The 9858-nt window shown below is 32.0% G+C and overlaps 1 long non-coding RNA gene across 1 annotated transcript; it reads left to right on the forward strand.

Moving 5' to 3' along the window:
* The first annotated feature begins 727 nt into the window (after positions 1-727).
* On the forward strand, positions 728-1167 carry LOC143628066 (uncharacterized). The gene is made up of 3 exons (XR_013152695.1): positions 728-780; positions 861-998; positions 1083-1167. It is a non-coding gene; the product is annotated as an uncharacterized LOC143628066 (long non-coding RNA).
* The last annotated feature ends 8691 nt before the right edge of the window (positions 1168-9858 follow it).

The raw sequence follows: 9858 nt of genomic DNA on the forward strand, positions 1-9858 counted from the left end.
TAATCGTAATCGTTGTTGTTGTTATTATTAATATTATTATTATCCGAGTTTTTTTTCTGTTTGCATTTTTTTTAACTGATGCTATTTATTAAGCATCAAATCGCCACCGCCGTCGCCTCTGTCATCGCCACCACCGGCACGTTTGGATTTGGAATTGGAGTTTCGATTAGAATGTTGATGGTATAGTATTTCTTCATCTACTTCGAAGCTACTCCTGTTGAGGTAATCGTAATCGCTTTTGTTGTTGTCATTATTATTATTATTCGAGTTTTTTTTCTGCTTGCATTTTTTTTAACTGATGCTATTTATTGGGCATCAAATCGACTGTGTTCGTAACTCCGAAAAAGTATATGTCTGGATTTTTAGTTTTGACTTGAATCTAATTGTTGCAGTAAATCGACTGTGTTCGTAACTAAGGTGTTATGGAACTTATGACGGGAGTAAGAAGTCAGTTGGGCCAAAGCAAATAAACTTTTGAAGGTCCACATACTTGTGCCGAAAAGTTGAACTTTAATTCAAATTTCAGACATATATAACCCGTGAACATGTTGGCAGATTGAAACTGTTTGTTCACAACCTGAACATGATGCATTTATAAAACAGTTATTCTGTGTCAACCTTGGTCCCTTTTTTCCAAAATACTGATATAGTATATAACTTATTTCGGCTTGTGCTGTGTGTAGTATTAGTACCTAATCCAATTGACTGTCTGGTATTTGGATATGCAGGTGGGTTTTTCTATGGCTTTTGTGATTCATGAATCAGCAAACCCGCATATTGGTAAGGCTATCATTTACATATTTATATCTAGGAAAATATGTTTATGAATGATTAATGATTATAAATTTATATTATTACAGCTGTGTTGGGACGGCTTCCAGGGACCACTGTTTACAGAAACATTTAACAATACCGGAAGCATACACATACAATGGCATTGTGATTGTTAGAATTGATTCACCTATATATTTTGCCAATACAAGTTATATTAAAGACAGGTGAGAATTATAAATTCAGCTTAAATGTGATTATTATTTTTTTTGTGCTAAAAAGACTTTCAAATATTTTTTGTGAAATACGAGGCTCCGGGAGTATGAAATTGTGGTTGATCAGTCTAGCAAACGTGGACCAGAAGTTGAGAGAATATATTTTGTAATCTTGGAGATGACCTGTAAGTTTATTTTTCAGTTAATAGTTAACAAATAATCATGGGCGTTATAATGGCTTGTGCTCTACAATTTATGACACCATTATTTAAAATTATGCCTCAGGAATACTCCTTAACTATGACATCATTGTCAAATTATTATTATAATTTTTTTAAGTATTTTCTTAATCTCTGCAGTGTGCTCTTGCTGCTACTGTCATTTCTGCTGTCGTTGGATTGGTCAGTATTCTTATTATAATCTGATTTCTGTTTTGCCTTCTGGTCTTTTTTATTTGAACATGTATTCCAATTTGTTTACTCAAATAATCCTCATTTTTAATTATGTGTTTGTAAAGGTGGATTATGATGAGGCTATATTTCTATGGAAAGTAGACAAGAAATATTTCTTTCTTTGGCTAGTTACTGGTGCGACCACTTTGTTCCTCGGTATTGAAATCGGTGTCCTTGTTGGGATAAGCTACACCCTAACCAATACGCACGCACACACACATATTCTAAAAGTTACCTAATCCAACTGACTGCCTGGTGTTTTGATATGCATGTTGGTTTTTCTCTGGCTTTTGTGATCCATGAATCAGTAAACCCGCATATTGGTAAGGCTATCATTTACATATTTATTTCTAAGAAAATATGTTTCGGAATGATTAATAATTATAAATTTTTATTATTGCAGCTGTGTTGGGACGACTTCCGGGGACCACCGTTTACAGGAATATCCAACAATATCCGGAAGCATACACATACAATGGTTTGAATGGTGATGGGATATTATTTCTTCATCTACTTCCAGCCTACTCGTGTTGAGGTAATCATAATCGTTGTTGTTGTTGTTATTATTATTATTATTATATGTCGCCTTATCAAGAGTTGCAAGCATGTTTGGGCTCAAGATTCTGATTCTTGATAAACAAGGTAATCTGACAAATACAACCACAAATGTAGTATACAAGGAAATTTTTTCTTATTTGTAAACTCATTGCGTAATGTTTTGCTTTGTAATTCTTGTAATTTTAATGAAAATTGTAATTGTATTAACAATATATGATAATTATGTTATTGATTGTATTTTGTTTAACGTTTAAATATTGTAATTTTCATTAATTTCCCGTGTAATACACGGGTCTCAAACTAGTATAGAATATAGGTGTTAAGCCTATATTTCTCCTCATTTTAATATCTAATCTCATTCATTCTAGTTATCCAAAGGTCATGGGTCAAAATCATTTTGTCAAGCGGGTTATAATTTATAACACAGTGTCATTTTCATACCTGAAGTTTGACTAACTACGCAACTTTAACACATTTTTTAAATTTCATGCAAATCAAACACCCAACGTTTCCAATACCTTACTATTTTAGTAATTTTCATTAACCCGTTTGTTTTTTCCTTTAAGTGTATATTAAATTAATTTATAAGTATTTTGATAATCACAACTGAAATAACGTACCCTATTTATTTTTATCATTTTAATAAATCCCGTATAATACACGGACTCAAAAAGCTAGTATGTATATGTGTGTGTGTATATCCAAGCCTTTTCAATTGCTATAAAATCAGCATATCTGAATGATTAACATCATTCTCTACTAAATATGACTTATTATGTGCTCCATATGTAACAAATTTGTTTCTTCGTACTGGTAAGTGGTAATTAAATAAAAAGAGTAAATGGATTTTATCATTCTCAGCTTTCACCTATTGACTGGGATTAATCCCAACTAATGAAATGTTTATAAATAGCCCTAAGTATGAACGTATTTTTCTTTGACAACCGTACATGTATTTTTCATGTTATCAAAAAGCTAACGGGGTTACTTTTAATTAGTATGGGAGGCCGGAGGGCTTGATATTCCCAAATATATGACCTCGATTTCAAGTCCTACTTATCTGTTTGAGGTCGCTCATTTTAGCCTAATAATTAATAATCAAAAGTCGAGAGGGTTGATCATGTGTTGATCTAGTCTTAAAATTAATAAATTGTTTTGCTTTTAATTATAACTAGAAACATTACCCGCGCTTCGCGGCGGGAGCTTAAGTGGGTAATTCATATACATTTGATATGTAGTAAACCAGAAGTGAAGCAAATGTGCTTTTGCATTTACCAAATGTGACATGCTTAAGAAACTTAGCTACCTAGCTAAGTGAGGATCCTAAGTTACAAAAGATGCAGGCTTTCAACATTTGCTGCTATTAACAAATGGGTTGTGACGGAATGTTGTGCATGTGCATTGGCATTCTGCACTAATCACTGTCTCAGCTCCCACCAAGCATATGTAGTTCTATAAATAAAAAGGCCCATATAACTATAAGCATGTGTATCAAATATGAAAATGACTAAAATAAATAAGTGAACTTACTGAAAATCTTGGTAGGGTACTTTGAATGGTTACATAAGAATTTTCATCATCTTCAAAATCATCTTCTACTAAGGCAGGCAAGTAGGAACAGTATTAATGAATTACCCAAGTCTCAAACATCCAATCTAAAACTATGACCCTTAATTGGACATGATATATTGTAATACTACGGGCATATCAGATCTGGAATAAATAAAATTGGGGCAACTTAAACTGAACATTGGAAGTTTATTTCCCCTATCATAAGCGAAAACAATATTTTGGGTTGAGCCAACCTAAACCGAACAGATTAGCCTAGCTAAATACAATCTCCGCATTAAGGTAGCTGTTTATCACACAGTCTAATGTATTATTAGCTCGTGTTGAACTGCTTAACACTAAACGACTTAACATCACTCATATTCTCATTCTAAATACATTAATTAAGTATAGTTAAATGACAAATTATGTAAAATACCATAAAATGAACAGCAAGCAAGTCAGTGAAGATTATGGGCACAAACATTAGTAACACATAGATTCTAAATTTCATAAACAAAGGTGTAAAACAGTTGCGTGAGATATACTCCAAAACAACATGTCAAACCCCCAAATTGTGAAGTACAGAGGCCTAATACGATGAACTAACCAACCATCTACAACAAACGTTAACCTAATTGAGTCAATGAAGGCAACAGACACACATATGGCGGTCACTTAATGTACAAATTGCAGCAACACGACTACAAATTGTTACCTAATTAACTCAGTTAACAAACTTTAACCTAATTGAGTCAATTAATGCAACGAACACAAATTGTTTCAAAGGAATGAAGTTCAAACGGCGATACAAACGACCAAAAAGATGATTTTAACCTAGTAGAGTCAATCACCACCAAAGAGAACAAAACAACATTGAATCAACTTAGCCTAACAAAATTCTGCCAATCAATAAACACAGAAGTTATCCGGTGATAGCTGAAACGCTCTGCAACTATTTTAGGACTGAAATGGAATGCAAGAGACTGGTTAATCCATCAAGTGCACTGCAAAAAGTGGTAAGAAAAACACCGGAATGACATGCGTAATCGTTAGCTTAGCTGGCAAGAATAAGAGGCTAGAAAGAGTTGTACAATCAGCTTTAACAATTGTCCGCCTAGCACAGTGAAGAAATGTGAGTAACTAACTCTTCACAATTAATATATATATATAATTTATAAATGCTTCTGTATTTTATGGTTATAGAACGAGGATTCGTCTAACTTGCGTTGTAACATAATAATGGTCATTTGGAAAGAGCTTGAGCACACTGTCACGTAGGGGTTATGTAAGCATCAGACATTCACTCCCATCCCATACAACTCACTTGAATATATGTACCAATCACTTGGCAAATGTTGTGTAATTTTTATTTGGAATTTTATGTTTTTATAAACTGTTTTTTAATTATTTCAATTTCTAAGAAAATTCATTAAAGACGGGTTTATAAGTTAAATAAAAGAAAAACTAATTTAAAACATATTGTTATATATTACAAATGAGAAGTTTGGCGTCGATGACCATGATTGGTCCATGTGACGCCATATGATTAGATCAAACAACTTTTTATTTATTTTTTTTAGTTTTTTCTTTTAAATTTGATAACTAAACGGTTATTAATGTCGACTCGTGTCGCAACGTCCGGGGCCGATTACGTTCGGGTTTTACCAACGATCGTGTTTTACTAACCGTTTTGTTTTAATTTTGGTACCGTCACAAATATACTCAAAACCGACCGGATGCCGATTTTTTTAGTTATGGTATCATAACGAACGTGACGAAAACCGACCGAATTTGCGTAGACTCACTGCCACAACGCCCGAAATCGACAATGGTCATACTAGCACTCGAGTTTTACCGGCTGACGCCACCTGACCCATTGGTCAATCTCAATTTTTATATATTCTTTTTGTTTTATAACGCTCATAACCGAAACTGACGAACTAGTATCAACGTACTGCTTCAACGCTTGAAACCGACTACCATCTGGGTTTTACCAATCTGCCCCGACACAACGTGTCAGGTAAAACACTAGTTTTAAATAAGTTGTTTGGGATGTTTCGATAATCTCGGATCGGGTTGAGGAATATAATTGAAGAACGAATTGAATAAAAAGCTATTTCAGTTGTTTTGTTTGGATTTATGGATTAGATATTTTTTTAGAATATTATAAAGAAAAGGTTTGTGGAGTAGAGTTCAAAAATTTTTAAATGGGTAAAAAGTTCGTAAATAAATTAGTACTTAAAACTTTTAAGTGGATGAAAAATATTTGTGGGATATTGTAGTATATATTTATTGATTTACATTAAATGTTCTATTTTTTATATCCATTTTGTAAAATACTTATTATTTATGTCATATTTTAATCTTTATAAATAATTAATAATCAAATAATAATTGTATGAAGATGCTCATGCCGGGTGTGTATGGATCGGTTTGTGGTGGTTCTGAGCCAACTCATAACCATAACCGATATGTCGGTTAATGGATAATCATAATCATAACCAACCCGTTATAGCCGTTTCAGTTAATTGATTTTGAAGGTTATAGTGAGTCGGTTATGGGTCGGCTAACAATAACCAAAACAATGTAATTGAGCCTAAAAGTTATGTGCCAATTAATACAAAAAAAGACATGACATAAGACAACAAAGTATATAATTCATAATATTAATATCAAATATTCATAAAAGGAATGACATTATATCAGACAATGAAATTCAATTTAATTTTATATTAAACATAGAACAAAAAATATCAAATTGGTATGATCCAACAATATGTTTGGTGGAAGTTTATCCCAAACGTATTGTTGGTTAAATAAAGGGTCGGTTCAGTTATGATGGTTTTGGAATTATCTTTAATCAAAACAAACCCATCGATTGCGTCGGTTATTGGTTAAAAAAATGTTATTGTGGTTTTATGAATATTATTACAGTGTTGTTTGACTATTATTTAAATTTTGATGTTGAATGACTTTTTTATTTAAATTTTAGCTTATTTATAAATTTATGTTTTATTTTAGCAGTTTGCAGATGTTTAAAAACAAACAGTTTTCTTTTTGCAGACTACAGAGGTTTGGTCCACCCATTTTGTTACAGATGACTGCAGATGTGGTCCGCAAACCGCAGATATTTTACCTTTTAAAAAACAAAAAAAAACATCTTAGTCACATGACCTGTTGCTGAAATGGCTTGACGGTGGCGTGACCATGTGCCGCATTGTACCTTGAAAAAAAGGTAAACAAATAAACTCAAATGACAACATTTAAAAAAAAAAACTTATTTAAAACAATAGTAAAAAAACATACTTATTTTTAGGGGAAAAAATATATATATTTGATAGAAGGATTCAAAAAAACGCGGGAGTTGAAGGAAGTGACGCATGGGTTGTGTGCACTTTCGATCACGCGAGTCGCGACATATAAATGCTCCACCGTTCCCACTTTGCACGTTTCCGTTTCTATTTCTCTTAAACTGCTGCTTGGTCCCACATTCAATCTTCAAAATTTCTTTATTATGCACGGGGATGTAACCCATGTTGGAGGCATATATTTTTGGATTTTCTTACTTCTCAAAATTCATGAATTTGATTTCAATTATTTGCAACTATATATAACACACTTTTAATTCTTCATAATAACAAGCGGTGGCAGTCGCATGTTGTGGCGATGGCATTGACGTGATAAAGCACGATAAAAATAAGCAAGTCATAAGTAAAATCCAAAATTTTATAAAACATCATATTTTATAACGTTCAATAAGAAAACAAAAACATTAAATAAAAACAAGTGCATCATAACGGTAAATTCAAAATTTTATGAATTTTCATGTTTTCTTAGAGGTTAGGTAGGTGATTGTGTCGTAGCAAAGGAGACTAAGTCATCGGTCATGCCGGGATTAATCTCTTACTTTCAGCTGAATGAGGTCCACACAACTGTCAACCTGCTAGCAGGGGCGGATGCAGTTTAGAATACCCTTCAACTTTTCGTAGGTGGTATAAATTTTTTCTTTTGGGTCGGTTTCGTATTTCCCTACTCCTGAAATAAATATTACGTTACCCCTATTTGCTTAAATCTCAACCAATTTAAAAGTTCAAATCAAATAAAGCCCAAACAAAATTTATTGCCGAAAGAAAATGAAAACCATTAACCTTTTTTTCTTTTATTTGAACGCGAAACATTAAAGAGAAAAAGGCTCAAACACAAACAGGCTCAACATAATCATCATTTTTTAAAAGTTCAGATTAGATAAAGCCTAATAAACAAAGTTTAAAGTCCAAAGAAAATAAAAACCATTAGCCTGTTTTTTCTTTTGTTTAAATGAGAAACATCAAACAGAAACAGTCTCAACAAAATCATCATTTTGAGGTTGAAGTTTTTAATACGGCTTTGAATATGCAAATTCAAGAATTTAGAAATAGATTTAGTGAGGGCTCAGTTAATTTGTTAGAAAATATGTATGGTTTAAATCTATGAGAATTGTTTTCAAAGTTTGGCATATCTAAGATAGTGGCATTTTCGGAGATGTATCCGAATTATTTTAGTAGTGAAGAAAAATGGCGTGTTTCGGGTGATCGTACGACCTTTTGTCATACTTTAAAGGAAGATGATAAATTTGCAAAGTTTGGTGGAATGCGCGGTTTTGCTCGTGTAATGATGGAAACCAGAAAGCGCACCACTTTTCCATTGGTTTATCGAATATTAAAGTTAGCTTTGCGTATTGTAACACCCTGGCTAAAGCGGAAACGCCTGAATGTGACGTACAGATTGTTCAAAACACATGTGACACTATTAAGTGACAATATTATCATTAATTGATTTAAACACAATATACACAAGTTTGTAAACAAAGAATACAAGGAAAGGTAAACACAACTAAACATTTTATTCATTTGTTTAAATAACCTAAATCTAGTGTCTTCTCTAAGTATCACCCTATAATGCTTGTACCTATAGCATATGCATAAAATAATGTCAACTAACTAAATAGTTGGTGGGCTCCCACAGTTTGATATAAATACATAAAAACCATACAATTCATGGACAAGTGATAAACGAGCAAGTAAAGTCCTTTCCAGTCGGTATCAACCAACCTACTCGGATAATCGCGCAAGTAAAGTCATTTCCAGTTGGTAACAACCAACGTACTCGGATAATGAGGCCCTTTTTCCACTCATAACAAAATAGTCCTGAGTGCAAAGGGGAGCGTATGATCATACTTATTGAGGATACCACGTGCAAGTAAATTCGAGAAAGTAATCAAATAACACACAAGTCCATATAACGAATTGTAGTTTGTAAGCAAAATAAATACTTGAAGTTTGCAGGATACATATGCTACCCCCCAAAAGTAATAAAAGAGTAAAAAGGGGGTGTGAGAAACTCGCTTCGAATTCGTTGATAAACTTGTAATAAAAGCCGATAGCACAATAACGAAACCGAAGCAATCGAAAATTCGTTAAAGAGTCCGAAACGATTGAACTTCTCGAACTATAATTAAAACAAAAACAAAATCTAACTATCGGGATTTGAAAACGTTATATATAATTGGTCAACGGGATATTGCGTTATTTTAATATATTTTATTAACATTCGATGGCATTTTATAATATAATATTATTTTTAGGTTTTTACGAAATTTAACGATCTGATTTATTTAACATTATAAAGTTATGGCATTTACGAGTCATATCTCGAAAAAATAATTATGTTGTTGAATTAAGGTTAACGAATTAAAAACTTAATGAATTAATTTAAATTAACAGAATTATAAACTAATCTTAATGGTTTAACGAAAAATTTATTAAATATTATTTCAACTAATAATATATTATTTAATAAGGGAATTTTTATCATATTTACGAATCACCGGCTTTAAAATATAACTTTATTTCCGAAGATGATTATGCCAGCGTATTAACGAAAGAAAAAGTTAACGCAATGGAATTATTAAAATAATATGATATTAACGGTTGTCGAGAAACGAAAACAAAAGTTGAATTTTAGATGAAAAACAATTTATAATTAATTCCATTTAACTTAAAATAATTTTATTTGATTTGTAATAATTTTTAATTAATTTAATTGATTAAAAAAATAATAAAGGAAAAGCTAAAAAAAAAACAAAAAGCGAAAAAAATAAAAATGAGCATAAAAGTCTTAACTAATAGATATAATCCATATCATACTTGAAACAAAAAAGCCACAAGTTTGTAGCATACTTGAAACAAAAGACAACAAATCCATAACATACTTGAAACAAAAACCATAGAAGCAAATCACAACATCCATAAGCACATGTATTAACCATAAAC

Source organism: Bidens hawaiensis, unplaced genomic scaffold (genome assembly GCF_021521415.1).
Source record: "Bidens hawaiensis isolate Kalapana, Puna unplaced genomic scaffold, B.hawaiensis_p1.1 tig00004774_1, whole genome shotgun sequence".
NCBI classification, from domain to species: Eukaryota; Viridiplantae; Streptophyta; class Magnoliopsida; order Asterales; family Asteraceae; genus Bidens; species Bidens hawaiensis.